The sequence below is a fragment of the Nomascus leucogenys genome, chromosome 15 (assembly GCF_006542625.1).
Source record: "Nomascus leucogenys isolate Asia chromosome 15, Asia_NLE_v1, whole genome shotgun sequence".
In the NCBI taxonomy this organism is placed as follows: domain Eukaryota; kingdom Metazoa; phylum Chordata; class Mammalia; order Primates; family Hylobatidae; genus Nomascus; species Nomascus leucogenys.
The window spans coordinates 83,467,152-83,485,172 of record NC_044395.1 but is presented as its reverse complement, the minus strand read 5'-3'; the positions used below and the strand labels follow the sequence as shown (position 1 = coordinate 83,485,172).

The window sequence follows — 18,021 nt, the reverse complement described above, 5'->3', positions numbered from 1 at the left end:
TTTCTGTTACTAATAGAAAATCTTACAATCTTTTCTTATCTTTTTTGTTTGTTTGTTTTTTGAGACAGAGTCTTGCTCTGTTGCCCAGACAGAGAGACAGTGGTAGGTCTCAGACACATATGGTCCAAGGTGGTTCTGCTCTGTTGCCCAGGCTGGAGTGCAGTGGCACGATTTACGCTCACTGCAGCCTCTGCCTCCCGGGTTCAAGCAATTCTCCTGCCTCAGGCTTCCGAGTAGCTGAGACTACAAGCGCACGCCGCCACGTCTGGCTGATTTTTGTATTTTTAGTAGAGACGGGGTTTCTCCATGTTGGCCAGGATGGTCTCGATCTCCTGACCTCGTGATCCACCTGCCTCAGCCTTCCAAAGTGCTGGGATTACAGGCATGAGCCACGTCCGGCCCTCATAGCTAATCTCAACCCTAGCTAGTGAAATTACTTTTCTACTTTTCAGAGTTCCCCAACTTCCCCAAATCCTGTATTATGTCTAAACAGTGCCTGTTTGTTTTAGCTCAATTCATTTGATAAATAAATATTAAGCAACTCATATATACCACGCAATGTACTAGAGAGTACACTGCACTGGGAAGAGAGCAACAATCAACTCCAAGTCAACTCTTAAGGTCAAAAGCAGTAAAGAATGGAAGAAAACACAGCAAAGATCATAACATAATGAATGTCATGAAAGAAAATTACAGGGTGCTTGGGATCAGTATCCCTCAACAGGGAGACCTAATCTAACAGTGGCCCAATTTGGGGAGGAATATTGGTTGGTTGTAGGACAGGACATTGGGAGTAACCACTCAAAAAATTTAAAATGAGATGTTAGAAAATGGATAGAGAAAGGAGGTACATTCTGGAAAGAGTTACTTTTTGTTTGTTTGTTTTTGCTTTTTTGTTTTGTTTTGGGTTTTTTGTTTGTTTTTTGACACAGAGTTTCGCTCTTTGTTTCCCAGGCTGGAGTGCAGTGGCACCATCTTAGCTTACAGCAACCTCTGCCTCCCAGGTTCAAGCAATTTTCCTGTCTCAGCCTCCCAAGTAGCTGGGATTACAGGTGCATGCCACCACACCTGGCTAATTTTTATATTTTTAGTAGAGACAGGGTTTCACCATGTTGGCCAGACTGGTCTGGATCTCCTGACCTCAAGTGACGTGCCTGCCTCAGCCTCCCAAAGTGCTGGGATTACAGGCGTGAGCCACCACGCCCAGCTGAGGTGTTGTATTTCAAAAGGCCCTTGAACAAGAAACAAAACACTGTGTTGAAAGAAGGGAAGACCAACATGGCTACAGAACAAACAAGAACTCAGACACAGGTGTAGAGGTGGGCACCATCCCCACATTTTCACTCTATTCTCTATTGTCTCCCCATCATCTCCAAAACTAGGGAGATGGGCACAAAATGAGGGCGATGACTAGGACTCATGAAGAAAAAAATTCCAAAACCCATTTTTCAGAATTTTTTTGTGGGTGGAGAGATAGAATTTAAACCCACACAACAGAATCAAAGTATTCCCTGATTCTATTTTTTTCCTTTATTTTAAACCCAAAAAAGAAAAACACTGAAGTGAAAAAAAAAAAACTTAATGAGATCATTGTTTTGCCCTAGTTTATATAAGAATGAACAGACCAAATTAAAATATGCAAGTCATCCCTTTCAACAGAACACTTCTTGTTCCCCTCTGTTTCCATTCCTTCTCATTTACAAAAATAAATAAATATATTCCTCTTCAACAGAAGCTGCCTTCTCAGAATTCTGTTTCCTACATAAAGAAATAGTAATGCATTTCACAGAACAAATGCACACATACACAGTTTCAACATTCTTCATGGCACTTGGAAAAGCCTATTAACAGGATTAAATAAGCCATAGAGGACACTAGAGGGCATGTGACTTTTTAAAATCTGCTATGATTTCTACCCACAGACTGACAATTAAGTATTACATTTGTAGGTGTGCATTTCCTAAAAAATCTGCTATACTGCTCCTCAAATAAGCCAATTTTGCACTTGCTCTTCCTGTTACCTCTGAACTGCTTTTCCTGCTCTTCGCAAGCCTGGCTCCTTCTCATCATTTACATCTCACTTCAAATATCACTTCCTTGGAGAGGCCATCTCTTCAAGCTTTACCCAAAGTAACCCCTCCTGAACCCTATTATTCTACATTGAATCAAATGTTTCTAACATTTATTAGAACTCAAAATTACCTGTATATTTGCTTACTGAGAAAGAATCTGTCTCCACCAGAAAATATACTCCTTAACAGCAGGGACCTTGTCTCATTCACCACTCTATTCCCAGGACCTAGATAATAATTTATGGAATATCGGCTGAATGAATAATCAGTCCTCTAAAAATGAGTAGCATTATAATTCACATTATATGAGTCACAGAGATTTTAAATAACTTGATCAAGGTTATATAGCAAGTGGACAGCAGAATCATTTGACCTCAGAAAACTCTTTTAAGCTGAAAAGATTACTTTTCAACTAAATTTTTTTCTAGAGGAGGAGTAATTTGTTTTAAGAAATCACTATTTTCAAAATTCTAGTTTCTTCTTCGCCTCTTCCCTCTATTCCATTAATAGCCAATCAAGTCTACCCTCAAAATACCACTAACATTGTCCATCATTTTCCCATTCTCTGTACCATTTTTGTGAATGCACATAGCATATGAACAACTGAAATAGCCTCCTAATTGGCAGAATTGCCTTTGGTTTCTTTCTGCTCCACCTACAATTGTATATACAAACCTCTGCCAGATTAATTAGCTTAAACTTCAATTTACCATGCTATTGTTCAATATCTCCAATTGCTGTGTAATGCCTTCAGGTTAAAATGCCAAAGTTTTTGGCTTTAACAAGGCCCTCCAACAATTGCCCCCAACCTACCTTTCTTACATTATTCCCTGCTGGAATTCTCTACATAATCTCCAATCAAACTAACTGTACTCATTGTTCAAAGAGCCCTTGAGATCTTCCTATTGCTCTGCCATGCTTACCCTTTAAAATGGTGCTCTCAAATTAAAATCCCATATACTTCTCAGGACACTGGTGAATTTCTACCTTCTCTTTGAAAGCTTTCCAGATAAATCTATATCATATTGATCCTACTTGTCACAATTCATCAGTGTCTAGAAAAATACCCAGCTCATTATAAGTACTCAGCAAAATTTTGTTGAATGAATATGTACTCTAAATAATGCTGCTTCATGGAACTTTTCATTTTGTCTTATTTTATTTGTGTAGTTAACTCTTGAGTCTTTCTTAAACTGATCGTAGAGGTCTGAAGCCATGGCTTCTATCCAGTTCCTTATATACAAGAGGTAATGCCTATTGTCTGACAGATTATTTCACATGCATCAACCAAGGGAGCCAAATGGCACAGAGTATTGTTGATAAACTTGTACTCTTTAATTTGTTGTATGGCTTAGGATTTAACAACAACTACAGTACACATAAAACAACTAACCCTACAAATCTTAGAGAGATCACTTGAGATTCACAAGTATGCCTCTCCTTTTCCTTCAGCTAATGTTTTCCATATAGGAAGTTTTCATGCATTGTGAAAGCAAATTATCAATCTGAGCCACCTCTTGTTGGACTCCTAGATGCACTCTCTTTCAACTTTCCTGATCCTCATGAAATGCTAATTCAATAGTTATGACATGCCAACTACAGAAGAATGCCAAGCTGAGAGGCCAGTTTAGAAACTAATATATAACACTGTCCACACACTTCAGGTCAGCATACACAAAACGTACACTAACCAATGTTACATTTTCTCAAGGCTAAGTGAATCTCACCATTTAATAAATGCCATGGAAATTCAGAGGAAAGCATGAATTAAAGAAGGCTGGAACTTTTGAGAAAGATATTTTCTGAAACTCTCTTCAACTACAGGGCAACAATTATTGAGTCCAGGTACATGTCAGCATGTTCTATATGGTTCCTACCTCCTATAAATGTATAATATGTAACTTAATTTTCTTAGCTTTATATAAAATTTTAAGGGAAAGGTAAATAGATGATAAATAGATGATATTGACAACTTGCTCTTTAATCACTCAGACACTGATTTAACCCAATCACAAAAAAGTCTTGCCCAATCACTCTGGCCAAAGCTGCCACAACTACTGCCTTCCATATTATCCTGTTCTATTTTCTTTCTTATTAGTAGATAAGATGAACTTCCTTATTTAGTGATCAATGTCAGGGGTCAGCAAACTATGGTTTATAGAACAAATCTGGCCCATACCTGTTTTTGTAAGTACAGTGTTATTGGAACACAGCCATGCAAATTCATTGCTAAAACAATAGAGGTGAGTAGTTGTAACAGAAACCATACACCCCACAAAGCCTAAAACAGTTATATCTGGCCCCCTTGGTCTATGTATTTATTCCTGTCTTCCCACTCCTAGAACATAAAAATGAGACTGTTTTGTTCACTGCTCAATTCATGACACCAGTTCCAGGCACATAGTAGGTACTTACTCTCTGCTACTGAAAATCAACAAGCACAATAGGAGGTAAATAAATTGTGTTAACGTGTACCCAAAACTCTTAACTCAGCCGTACATCTGGAATCAATGCTTTCTGGGTATATTTGTAATGAACTCATGTAAAGAAATTTGTAAATGGCCAAAGAATGCTCCAGAAAGGATCTTGGCCCAAGGAACAGTTTTAATATAATGTCTTGGTCTCTATGAAAGGCTTATTGTGGGCAGAGCCCTGTATTTTTTACAGTTCTTCTATGCTAAACGAGCCATGTACTAAATTACCAGGCAGAACTGAGAATTTGAATAACATCTGGAGAATAAGAGCTTAGGGTAAAAAATTTCTAAAAACTTGTTGATAGGAGCACTAGTCTGTGCCTTTTATTAATTTATTTGAGTCTTGTCAATTGATATTACCTGGAGGGTTTTTTTTAAATAAGAAAATAAACAAACAAACAAAAAACTCATTACAGTGGTAAAATGTTAAAATACTATTTCCCATCATTCTCTTTTAGTTTCTGTGAGTAGCCCACAATTTTATTCTACATAAAATTCTCACCAAAGAAACCACTCATTAACAAGCAGAAATTCTGACATTTTGAAACCCAACCAATTCCTCCATGCCAGGCAGATGTATCAGAAAAAGCCAAAATCAACATGTTGCTTTTCTGTTATTGTTTGCAGGACAAAGATGAACTTAACGGTGTTTCAATTTTAAATAACCAAAACACCAAGATAGAAAGCCTCACACAGTAGATAATAATATACATACCTGGAATTTCAGGAGGTAGGTCCCCAGTATGAGCTGCCACTCTCTTGACCTCCATACTCTCAAAGCCAAACGGTGGGATGCTAGCCCTCCAACTTTATACCTTTTCAATTCATTATCTGCACTACAGCCTGAATGATTTAAAATGCAATCTACTCATGTTTCTCCTCGTCTAAAAATTATTTAGAATCTTCTTATTGCCTTCAGGAGAAAGCCAAAGCTCTCATCACACAGGTAGCTCTCCATGAGCTGGCTCTGTGTGTCTGCCTGGCATCGTGTCTCCCTTGCTACACCAGCCTCTCGTTGCCCACTCCTCCTTTTGTCCTCAACTCTCGAGGTTGCACTTCTACAGTTCTGATGAGGTCTCACGCTTTCTCTCTCTTCCCCTCATCTCCTCCTCTGTTACTTCTGGGCCTTTTTGTATGCTGTTTCCTTTCTTTCTGATTCTGGTTGAAACACTTACACTTCTACTTTGTTTAGCCAACATGTGCTTATTCTTTTAGTCTCATCTCAGACATTACTTTCTGCGGATACCGTTTCTTGACTCTTGAAATCCAGATTAACAGAAAAAAAAATCACGATAAGTAAACTCTACTGGCAACTTCAACCCCAAATCTAACCATAAGAAAGGTACTGCATGAAAGATTCATGAAAGGAAAATATCTACCTTAACTTTGATGTTAAGTTGATATCTCCTCAAACATAATCTCAGTTCTTAAAGTCAACATACCAAATACTGCCTTTAGTACTTGCCCAGGCAATTCAGTTTGGGTCTCCCAATCTTCGAGTAATTTGCTACCAAAAAAATCTAGGAGTTGTTACTTTAAGAAAATGCCTTGTTTAAAATGTGATACTAACCACATTTTCATGAAACACAGGTCTTGTTTGGAAAGCCTTCACTTTAAGAAAATCAGAAAGAGATCATGTTTGAAGATAAGTCATTTGTAGTAGCTCTAACACCTAGTAATTTGAGAGAGCTCTGGGTTATTTTAGAGAAATACTTGTAACAGAATAAATAAATTTGGAGATCATTGAACATAAAATTGCACAAAAGGCTGGGCGCAGTGGCTCATGCCTGTAATCCCAGGACTTTGGGAGGCTGAGGCGGGCCGATCACCTGAGGTGAAGAGTTCGAGACCAGCCTGACCAACATGGTGAAACCCCATCTCTACTAAAAATACAAAAATTAGCCGGGTGTGGTGGCATGCTCCTGTAATCTCAGCTACTTGGGAGGCTGAGAAAGGGGAATTGCTTGAACCCGGGAGGCAGAGGTTGCAGTGAGCCGAGATTGTGCCATTGCACTCCAGCCTGGGCAACAAGAGCGAAACTCTGTTGCAAAATAAAATAAAATTGCACATAAAATAAAAATGGAGCTCTGATGTATTTAACTGGGAATGTCTAGGAAGTGCATGCCAGGTGGGAAGCACATTACATACATCGATGCCTCCCTCACTAGCCTCTGGCTATGTGAAAATTGCTGATATCTAAATGCTTAAAATGGTGTTTGCCACCTTTTTTATAACCTGCTGTGGAAGCGGCGTCAGGAAGGAGATCATGTTGAAATGATGATCAAGTGAAAGAAACTGATCTGAAAAATGCAAACAAAAAGAAGTAGAAAGGGCCATCTTGCTTCAGAGAGAAAACATTTCATAGCAAATAAGCCCCAAGGAGAGTGCCAATTCCAGCCCTGCACAGATCTTGGAAGACTTGACGGTGTTCTAAAGAGGAGAGATTAAGACTGAGGTGTGACATGGTGAAACCCCGTCTCTACTAAAAATACAAAATATTAGCCGGGCGTGGTGGCGGGCGCCTGTAGTCCCACCTACTCGGGAGGCTGAAGCAAGAGAATGGCGTGAACCCTGGAGGCGGAGCTTGCAGTGAGCCGAGATCACGCCACTGCACTCCAGCCTGGGCAACAGAGTGAGACTCTGTCTCAAAAAAAAAAAAAAAAAAAAAAGATTGAGGTGTGACATTGGACATAAAGAGCAAAGATGACTGGAGCATAAGTCCCATCCTTGGAAAAGTGCTTGAAATTAGGCAGGGAAAACCGGGCCCAGATGTAGGTAATGAGACTCAGGAATGAAGATAGCTTGGCAAGCTTCCTTACCAAAAGTCAGAAGAGCCAGAGGACTGAAGTTACTCTGGGGAATACTGGGAAAATGAACTGCGACCACAGACAGAAGACTGCAGCCTCTAGGAGGAGGAAGAATTATGAGGTTGGCACTATGGTAGCCTCTGCTGGTCTCCAGGTGTTTCAGCCCTAGGTGCCGAGGTATGATAAAGCCTGAACCTCTTAGCACTCTCCTGGAACTTCCTGAGTTCAAGAGTGGAAGGAGAGATGACCCTAGAAGGGGTTATACCCACTAAAGGCCCCTCTCTTTATTCTAGGACTGAAAAAGAGCCCACTGGTGTAGCTCAGTTCCAAATTATTTCTTTAGGCATTGCAGAGTGTGAGAAATGCAGGAAGCATGCTTTGCTCTTGATTTTACTGCATTTAAACTTTAAGTAGGATAATGCCAATGCTGTCATTCTATATCTGCATTTAGAAAGAAAAACAAATCAAAATGGGGATACCACTGCCAAAACTTAGCAAATTATCCTCCCTCCTTGTACTCATCTCTGGGAAAAGACGGAAGGCAGAGAAAAGGAAACAAGAGAACTCTGCATGATTTTTAGCCCCTCCAAATGGAGACCTGAACTGCCTTCAAAAAACTATCACACAAACTCCATTACAAACCTCCAACATAAAATCCATGATGCCTATGGAAATCATACTAACTTCAGCGATTTTTTAAAAAAATTTATTCTAAAATAAGAATTATTCCTAGGGTTTTTAGAAAATGCCACCCCATCTCTCTAGTCCAATACACACACCCCTTTATAAGATACTGATGAAAAGTAAAACAAAAAACAATACTTTTATAAGACACAAGGAGAACTGTGGCAATTTAAGTAGTGAAAATAACAGAGGTACTCATATTATTTGAAGAAAACCTGTCAGCCAACATCTTCCTCTTGAACCAAGTGACACCTGAATAGTGAAAGGGGAAACTTAACACCAGCCAGCAAGAGGGGTTCAATCGACTTTGGTGATGAATGGGGGTCAGGCCTGTCATGGTCAGATTAGCTCCACAGACTTAGGTTTCATGTTCATTTACAAGTAACTTGCTTCATAAGTCTATACCATGCCTTTCAACAGCTCCAAGAAAAGTTATGTCTGGTGTTTCTGCCACACAACTGAGTTATATTTGTATCTTGTATGACACATTTGCAGGTCTGTCGAAGGAATTTTAGAAGTAGATTTTCAGAAACTCACATCTTGTCTCTGTCAATTATTAATGGGGATAATAAATTAAATTATATTGAACTGTCAGAATAATTAATAGCATATGACCAATATTTACGTTATTAAGCATTATCTTTACAAGCAAACAGAACCTACGAAGAAATTAAATCCTCAAGATTTCTAACAGTTCTTTCAAATAGCACACCCTCTTGTATGTAGTGAATGAATGACAGAATAAATGATGGTTAAGGAAATACATTTAACTGTGCTCTTTTAGAAATCTAAAAATTCTCATAGTGTAGTTTCAAGATATGTTCATCTAGTTTTAAGTAGAATTTATAATATGGGGTTTCTCTTATAATTATTTTGTATTTATGTATAACAGACAAGACTTTCTCAAGTAAGCTGTGCTTTCTAGATATAATTATTAATATTTAAAAACTAAAAATGAGCCAGTTTTCCTATGTGAAATGCAACCTCAGTACCTCAAAATCAAGTCCCATTCCATTTCCATCCTCTCTAACTTTCATCATACTGAAGTGTTAAAACACGACTGGTAATCTGGAAGTTTGGTATGGTGTCAGGAGCAAAAAATGTGGTGGAGGTCCATGAGGTTCCTTTTGCGTTAAACTACAAATGGGAGTAGAACTGAGACATTCTGAAATTATATGGTGTTTCATTTTTTATTCTATAAATGTATTGTTCCAAATATTTGAAAGCAAAGACCAAGATGATATTGCATACAGAAGCTAAAACCCAGGTTCATACAAACAATTTTTAACAATAAGCTCAACATTCCTGGAGCAAAAGAATTATACTAAGAAAATGACAAATATTATATTACTAGGCTACTGTCTTCTAGCCACCCACAATAGATCTGAGATTGCCATTTTTCAAAAGTGTCATGGGAAAAACAAAAGAAGAAACAGTGTTTTAGTACCTCATGAAAAAAAAAGTAAAATATTAACTTCTGAGTGCCCAACTTCCCTCATCTGATTGAAGGCCAAGGCACCACAGTGAAAGCAAAGTGGAGATTTGCCCACTAATTATCTAAGTAATTACCTTAAATGTCTGCTTTGCTTTGGCTGTGGAGATATAGTCACAACCATGAAGACCCTACTGAAACAAGAAGATATGAAGTTCATAAAATGCTCTCCGTCTTCAATGAAGAAAGGTACATAAACGCCACCTAAAAATGCAAACTGTGATCTTTTGTGACAAGACTAAAGAAAAGCTTTTTGAACGACAATGAGAATAATTATTTCCATATTTTCATATAGTGAAGTTTCATTGCATAGTAATCCATATTAAATGATATTTGAGACATATATACTTTGAGAATCACAGGCTACGTTGGCTGTTGGCAGTTTAAAATACGTATGTTAGAATTATCTCGCTTCTGGGGTTTTAGTCTCCTGTTCCAGAATAAAAGATACCTGTAAGGAAATATTTTTTGCTTCAGATGACAGATATCAAGTCTGTGTCTCAGTTCTACAAGAGAAACATATCAGACTCTAGAAAATGTGTAATAAAGTCCTAGAGAAAATTGTTAAGTAAATGAAACGTTTAATTTCAGTGTAACTTTCTACTTTGGGGGAATATCCTACTATATTGTTCTGAGTTCCCTCTCACCTCACGTGTGTTGGCCCCTTGCTTCCTGTCTAGGCCCTACCACTGTATTATGAAATTAATGACCCTACCATTGCTATTTATTTATTTGTTTATTTAAACTTTACATAAGTTCCAGGGTAGCTGTGCAGAAAGTGCAGGTTTGTTACATAGGTATATGTGTGCCACGGTATTTTGCTGCACCTATCAAGCTGTCACCTAGGTTTTAAGCCCTGCATGCATGAGCTATTTGTTCTGATGATCTTCCTCACCTCACCTCCCCTACTCCCACAGGCCCCAGTGTGTGTTGTTCCCCTGCCCTTGTCCATATGTTCTCATTGTTCAACTCCTACTTATGAGTGAGAACATGTGGTGTTTGGTTTTCTGTTCCTGTGTTAGTTTGCTGAGGATGATGGCTTCCAGTTTCATCCATGTTCCTGCAAAGGATATGACCGCATTCCTTTTTTTGGCTGCATAATATTCCATGCCTACCGTTCATTTCAATGGCAAAAACCACAATCACTTTTGCACCAACCTAATATTTACCCTCAGAAAGTTATGACACAGGAGACACTCTTTTCTACTCTACCACTTTCTTCTGTTGTAATTAAAAATGTAATTTATGTAGCATCTTAAGCTCACAATTAGAGAGATTAACTCAAAATTAGAGATTCCAAACTCACAAGGAGACAGTTTATCTGAAAGGTAATTTGTTGAAAGGCTTTCAACAGGAATCAAAGGATATGTTTCAGATTCTCTGACTAAGCATCAGGATGACAAAGTCAAGTCATCTTTGGGAAAACTGTTTCCCCTCCCATGATTAGATAGTATTATAGTTGTAATTTTTAAAATTTATTAAGGCTACTTTCCCTTTTATCTTTAGAATATTTCATCTTCACTATTCCTCTAGTTGATATATGTATACATGTTATCTATCAGATCTATGAATGCTGTACATGAGGGAAGAGCCTGTTCATGTCACTGATGCCAAGATGTCAATTAACATTCAGGTTCATCTGGAATTCTTTCAGTACTTGTTGGCGGATTTATTTTTATTACAAGATGTTGGGGAAATATAGGAGATGAATAAGATCTTCAAGGTTGGACATGTTATTCCTTGCTCTGCTCCTGGGAATGCATGCCCCTACCTGCTTGTCATGTTGGCTGTAGGTTGTTAGAAAAATAGTAGAAGGTATAAGTTGTTTTGTAAACATCACCCTGGGAGAGGAGTTTTGTGACACATATCTTGTGGTTCAAAGTGTCTCCTTGGGCAACGCTGAAGCCCACCTTAGGTTAAGTCCTACCAGGCGGACAGGCAATGTGGTGTGAATAAAACTGTCTGCCATATGAGTTTCCATACCTTTTCTATTAACCCGGGACCTCATTAGGAACATAAAGAGTTCCTTAAGATCTTAGCATGATTATCAAAATAGAGTCCAGGACTGAGTAACATTAGCATGAATGTTATCATTGGTAGATGATAACAAATGAATGGGTTACTTTGTCTGCATGTTACGGTTCTGGAATGAAATTCTTAGAGACCTTATGCCTAATGCAAAAGCTAGAAGACAAATTTGAAATCAGGCCTGCCTTTTATCTGCCTTTAAATGAGATCTTAGAAAGACTATTCATTGTCTCTGCATTCCCCCATAGTCTATGAAGCTAGACTTTAGGAAAAATATGACAAATGAACTATGTTGGGAGTGAAAGTTAGAGACTGTGAACCAAGGTATCAGTTTCTGAGAAAAGGAAATAATAAAACATTGGATAGGTTGGTTTAGCAACAACAACAAAAGGTCAGAAAGCCCATTACAAGGTGATGTCTCAAATAATTTGTTCCCACGGAGTTTGCAGTCCCATAAAACTTGCCTATAACATAAACTAGGTCATCAAGTACTCTGGCCTAGAGAGAAGGCAGTTTTCCATAATTGGCAAGAGTGTTTGAAGGGCAAGCTGTGAGTGTAGGGCTGGGAGATTAGGATTTGGCATGGGAAGCTGGTGTGTAAAAGAGATAGTGATGTAAAAGAAAGCTACAATTGGGAGATGAATAACACCTTGATGTAGTGATTTCTTATTGCTGGTGTTTGTTTAAAGAAATAGACAAAATGCCATTAAATACCTTGCCAGGGCTTTTGTTGTCATTTTGCTTTGTTGTTGTTGTTTTAGTAACATCTGGAATTTCTTTATAAAGAAAATTGAATGATATATCCTTAGGAAAATACGTAAAGCCAAATTTTCACACACTGTTCCTCCCAAAACCTACATAAAGAGCTCCCCAAGATCTTATTCTGCTTCTAACAAGATGGCAGACTATAATACGAAACACTGTACACCCAGCCTTCAAATGAAAATGTTCATACACCATTTCAGTGAACTAAAAGTTGATGTGAATCAGTAAACCTCTTGCAATGGAAGGACTGGCCGTTTAGATGAAGGAAGTGCCTGCTGGGTCTAGGACCAAGATTATGTGTTTTTACTGAGGTGGTGAAATTCAAAATGTCAAGTATTAAAGGGAAATGCAAGGCAAACTCTAAAATGACCAGTCATGTAGAAACTTAACTCAGTAAGTTTATGAAAAAGATAGCACTAAATAAATGAGTCCTAATTTATCATAGTGAATCTTGTAACAGCAGCATTTCCACCATGCTTGACTATGTTCAATACAAACTCAGAATGGCCACACTTGCAATGCATATTTCTTAATGAATCCAGCTACATCCTATTTATGCAACTTGAGCCCATGGGAGAACTATAGACAATTTATATGACAGTTATTTCACAGGTTTTTTTCTTTGGCAGCTAGAAGACTCATCAGTTATTCAAGAACACAACACATTATGCATAATTATTTCTTTTCTTTCCCCTTTGCAAAAAAATCATTCACATATCAGTATAGAACATATAAACCAAGAAATATTCTTGTCAGGATGTCTACAGAAAGTTAAAAGAAAAATCTTACAAACATTGCGAGTAGACATTACTATGTATTGTTTACTTTGTAATTTAAGGAAAACAATGCCAAAATCAAAAACACAGTGAACAACCATTTTCATTTATATAAAGTTTTCTTAAAAAAAAAAAACTTCAAAAGGAAATTTTACTGTGTGAAGTTTAAATTACATAAAATTTAGATATAAATTTTCATAATATAATTTAACCTGGATCAATCACTAACAGGATTACTTTAGGAAAATTAACTAAATTTCTATTAGCTGCAATTTCCTCATCAATAAGTTTTATAAATTAACAATCACACTAATTTTTGTCATACAGTACTAATTAAGCTAAAATGAGATAATGTATAAAATGAAAGTACTTTACAAACAATATAAAAGAAAGATGTCTGTATGGCTATCAAGAAACAAGACAAAAACAGTTAAGAAAAAATGTTATGTAAAAATTACTTGACACTTAATTTTAGGAAACTTGCTTTCAAAGCATTAGTTGCTATGCCAACATTTTCAGTTTGCACTTGGTCATATGTTTAGTTTAGACCCTTTAATAAAAGTAAAAAATGATACAAAATGCAAATTCATCTCTCTGCCATACCATAGCATGCTCAGAAAATCCTTCCATACCTATTGAAATTAAGAGGATTTAATCTTAACTGACCAAAGGCCATAAATATAAGTTTATAATTGTAGTAAATTGTAAATGTTCCTTGGTTTCTTCATTCCTAGAATAAATTTTTGTTTCTGGAAGACTTTTCAAGTAAAGAAAAGAAAATCAATAACTATACTGAACTATTCTTGTTGGGTTTTGTAGTTTATGTTGTTGTTATTGAGGCTGTTTTGTAAGATTCTGTTTCCTGGGTGCTTTTTTGTTTTTTGACTCTAGAATAGGGATTGGCTGTTAAATTCCTTGTTTTGCCAAAGCACATAGGCAAAGGAATAAGCAAACTAGGAGCTATGCATCGAGTATAGGTAAATTACTAATGGATTTAAAAGTTGAGCAGTGATACTTACAAAATGACATGCCAAATGTCTATATGGTCTGAAACGGAATGAATAGCATATAATTAAAACTGTGGGCTCTGAAATCAGATACATTAAATTCAAATGAAGGCTTTGACACTTACTGTGTGATCTCTGACAAGCAATTAGCTCTCTAACACTCAGTTTCCTTATTGTTACTATGAGGATCACAACAGTGCCTACCTCAAAGAGTTGTGAGAGTTGAAAAAAAAAAAAAGAATCCGAGGAAAGCACTTAGACACCAGATACACAGAAAGCATTCGGTGGGTATTAAATAGTATATGATACAGTTTAGATATCTGTCTCCCACCCATGTCTCATGTTGAAATATAATCCCTAATGTTGAAGGTGGGGGACATGGTGGGAGGTGTTTGGATGATGGGGGCAGATACCTCATGAATGGCTTGGGCCATCCCTTTGGTGATAAGGGAGCTCTCACGCTGAGTTCACAGATCTGGTCATTTTTAAGTGTGTGGCACCTCCCCTCCCACTTTCTCGTTCCTACTTTCACCGTGTGAAGTACCTGCTCCCTCTTTTTCTTCCACCATGTGTAGAAACTTCCTGAGGCCTCCTGAGAAGCAGATGCAGCTTTCTGTACAGCCTGTGGAACCAGGAGCCAATTAAACCTATATTCTTTATAATTACTTAATCTCAGATCTGTCTTTTCTTTTCTTTTCTTTTTTTGACAGAGTCTCACTCTGTCGCCCAGGCTGGAGTGCAGTGGCACTGCAAGTTCTGCCTCCCGGGTTCACGCCATTCTTCTGTCTCAGCCTCCTGAGTAGCTGGGACTACAGGCGCCTGCCACCACGTCAGGCTAATTTTTTGTATTTTTAATAGAGACAGGGTTTCACAGTGTTAGCCAGGATGGTCTCAATCTCCTGATCTCATGAGCTGCCTGCCTCAGCCTCCCAAAGTGCTGGGATTACAGGCATGGGCCACTGCCCCCGGCCAAACTCAGGTATTTCTTTATAGCAATGCAGTAACGGCCTAATGCAGAATATGTATATAGAAATATAGGATAAAAAGGTGTATTTTTCCACAAAATTTTTGACTTGGGTTTTCAATTTCAGTTGTAGAAAAATCAACCTGAGATCCCTGTTAAAATCAGTTAAAATGCCAATCAGTGGACCAATTCAACTCTCTACTATATTGTTGCTTTTCACTATACACACATATATTTCTGTATATGTTTTTTGTGTGTGTATGGAGGTGTGTGTCTGTATAATATACACATACACTATATATACACACATATATAACACACACAACATCACTAGATATAAAATACACATATATGGAACAAATTTATCTTAATGGCAGGAAGGTCATAGCAATGCAGAAATCGGGAATGCAGATTATAGAAGCTGTGCAGTTTTTCAGTGAAGTCATTTGACTTTTCAATGCTTCCTTAATATGATTTGTGGCCAATGAAAAAGCAATTGTACATTGATGCTAGATACAGCATAATGGCAAAAGAAAATTATTCAAACTGAAGTAAGGTGGCATGTGTATTGCACAATTTAAAGCCATGGTAAACCTTGCTAACTGAGTTGGAGATGAGTAAGAATGCTTATCAGGTCAAATGAAGGTAGACACTATTGAAAAATCTACTCATTGCTAAATGGCCAATAGTGGTAAGTTTTTAATGAAGAATAATTTTTGGTTTTGAGCTTCTATTTATTTATTGTTTTTCACATTTAATATGTCAGTGGAAGAAGAAATGAGCTCTGTAACTTAAATTAGAATATAGAAAACTGCCCAGATGCATTATTCGGTTGGTGCAAAAAGTATTTGCGGTTTTTGTCATTACTTTTAATTATTGTAATAAATACCAAACTTCATTGTCTTTCTTGCTTTTTTTTCTTTTTTTTTTTGAGACAGAGTCTTGCTCTGTCGTCCAGGCTGGAGTGCAGTGGCACGATCTCTGCTCACTGCAAGCTCCGCCTCCCGGTTTCACGCCATTCTCCTGCCTCAGCCTCCCGAGTAGCTGGGACTACAGGCACCCACCACCGTGCCAGGCTAATTTTTTGTATTCTTAGTAGAGATGGGGTTTCACCATGTTAGCCAGGATGGTCTCGATCTCCTAACCTCGTGATCCGCCCGCCTCGGCCTCCCAAAGTGCTGGGATTACAGGCATGAGCCACTGTGCCTGGCCGTCTTTCTTGCTTTTTTTAAAAAAAGTGGTGTCAAATGGATGTTTCAGGGTGCAATTCTTGATAGTTTGTTTTGAATTTTTAAGATTTTTTTAAGGGTTTTCAACCTGAAAGGTTAACTCTCAGAAAAAAACACATTAGCTGAATTATTTACAGCAATGGTTAGTTATTACTTATATTGCATTTATCTAAAACATATGCCTATCTTAGAGACTATAGGTTAAGAGTATTTATCAATATCTGCAAAGTCCTTTGAGATACATTTTACCAAAGTGTAAATTACATCAATGGATGAAAAAACAAATGACAGTGTCTTTAGTGAAGCAAAAACATAAAAGAATTAAAAGCTAAAAGCATTTGAACACATTTTAAATGTTACTGCTTGCATTTCCTGAATTAGTGTTTAGTTTTGAGGCAGTTGGGAAACTGAGTTTGGAAATATTCATGTATTAATAGCACTCATATTTCTCTTACTATGGCTTAGAGTGCTATAAATGTCTGAGATTTTACATACATCAGAAGCAAACACGGCCATATTTTCCCCCTAGAAACAAATCTAGGCATTAATATAATTTTAAAATGGCATTCACTGTTCTTATACATTGCTAAATTAGATGACGTGTGTGTGTGTGTGTGTGTTTGTGTGTGTGTATTTTTTTTAATGAATTGTTGACTTTCAGCTGCTGAGTAATGGCTGCTTCTGCAGCATTTCCACTAAGGATAAATGGAGGTTTTAACCTCTTTGCTAGTTGTTTAAAACTCCTTTACATTTTCACACAACAGCCCATTTTTCATCACTAGGAAAAATATGAAATTTGAACCATGCTACTTTTTACTCACAGTAAATCAGTATGTGTCATAAGAGCAAAAAAGAACGTAATATCACCCACTATCATGGACCTTTCCTTAGAGCAAGTCCCAGAAGACATTGCCAAGTTCAGTTGCTATAGCAACAGAGCTCTGGTGCCTCTCTTGCTTGTTTGTTTCAGAGAGTTGATTTTTATCACACAGGCATAATCCTGAAGAATTTTTATGCTAAGGAAGAAATTACACAGAGTCAATAAAAATGTGTGTGACCTTTCTATTGATCTGTGATGATTTAATTTAAAAGTAGTACAAAGGAGGTAATGCCATAACATTTCAAATCCCTTTGCTGACTTCCAATTAAATTATTCATTGTCTTTTCTTTAGGCCCCTCAAGTACTCGTATTTCTTAAACTAGAAAAATACCCTTAAGCCACTGGAGCATCAGCATGGAATTTCATATTATTTTATCCAACTGTGAAGTTCTGCTATGAAAATGTCTTGAAGTAATACCAGTCTACTTAAAAAATAACTACAATTAGCAAGAGAAGACTCAACAAGACTATACTGGCAATATGGGAGAATTATCTTCTGATTTCTATTGAAAAGATATCAAGACAGATAACAATATGTCTTATTATAGAATTCTAGTTAATTTTGCCTATTAAGGAGATAGACCACATAAAAAATTTTATACAGTGTCCATCATACAGTAACAAAAATATTATCATACTTTTTATCCTGTCATAGTCAGGCAAATATATATCTTTATATTAGGCACTATTGACTATGCAATTGAATGCCCTTTGTATTCTGAATACTTTTAAAGTAAAAATGGTGTAAAAATACTTTACTATGGTTGACCATGAAATATATTATAAAAGGTACAGATTATTTATAGAGGACTAGCCTTTTGAATAAGATATTTGCATTTAATG

General features: G+C 37.2%; 1 protein-coding gene across 2 annotated transcripts in view; it reads right to left on the bottom strand.

Annotated features, from left to right (window-relative positions):
- GAS2 (growth arrest specific 2) overlaps window positions 1–18,021 on the bottom strand; it is a 134,833-nt gene that overhangs the window by 34,771 nt on the left and 82,041 nt on the right. Inside the window, exon 10 of one of the 2 annotated variants that reach the window (XR_004033648.1) lies at window positions 14,118–14,145. The exons of the other annotated variant lie outside the window; for it this stretch is intronic. The gene's annotated coding sequence lies outside the window, so the exon portion shown is untranslated. The remainder of the gene's footprint in view (window positions 1–14,117; window positions 14,146–18,021) is intronic. 2 annotated transcript variants of the gene reach the window in all.